This window comes from Cebus imitator, unplaced genomic scaffold, assembly GCF_001604975.1.
Source record: "Cebus imitator isolate Cc_AM_T3 unplaced genomic scaffold, Cebus_imitator-1.0 Scaffold546, whole genome shotgun sequence".
Classification (NCBI taxonomy): domain Eukaryota; kingdom Metazoa; phylum Chordata; class Mammalia; order Primates; family Cebidae; genus Cebus; species Cebus imitator.
The window spans coordinates 310,953-311,963 of NW_016107861.1; positions in this window are offsets into that span (position 1 = coordinate 310,953).

Genomic DNA, 1,011 nt, shown 5'->3' on the forward strand with positions numbered 1-1,011 from the left:
AAAAAAAAAAAAAAAAAAAAAAAAAAAAAAGAAATATGACAAGAACAAAAATAAAAGTAGAAACTGTTGACCTTTTTAGTTGACTGCTATAGAGCTTTTTATTTATGGAAATAAGGTTTTCAAGTAATGATGATATTGAATCACTTTATGCTCTTAATGGCTTTTTATATAACTCCTTTGATCAGATGCAGTTTGCTGGGGGGGCTATTCCCCTCTGAAATTCTTAAACAATATAAAACAATGTAAACAGAAATATTACAAAACAGAAATAAAAACAACATTTGTGTTGGATTACCAAGTGTTCATTTCACCAAGGGGATAATCCCTTTACCTAATGGAAATAAGGAAGAAACAAAGGTGGGTGTGGACCTTTTATGAAGGTGGAAGTATGACCTTGGCCAAAGCAACTGGTGGCTCAGCCAATTTCTGCAGATGAGATCTGCAGAAGTTTCATTATCTGTTGCTGTCAAGGTGAAGCTCAACTCCATCCTATGAATGAAGACTCAAACTCTGCAGGAAATTTGAAGAGATTTCTTCTGAGCCAAATGTGAGTGACCATGGCACATGACACAGCCCCAGGAGACCTTGAAAACATGAGCCCAGCGTTATCAGAGTACAGCTTGTTTTTATACATTTTAGATTATAGGTGAATTCAAAGATTTTCTGATTGGCAGTTGGTTGAGTTTATCTAAACACCTGAAATCCATAGAAGGGAGTGTCTTGGTTAAGATAAGGGGTAGTAAAGACAAAGTTCTTATTATGCAGGTGAAGCCTTCAGGAAGTAAGCTTCAGAGATAATTGATTATAAATGTTTGTCATTCAATTTACAAAGACGCCAGACTTGGCCAGGCGTGGTGGGTCACGCCTGTAATCCTAGCACTTTGGGAAGTGGAGGCGGGCGGATCACGAGGTCAGGAATAGAGACCATCCTGGCCAACATGGTGAAACCCTGTCTGTACTAAAATACTAAAAATTAGCTGGGAGTGGTGGTGTGCTCCTGTAGTCTCAGCT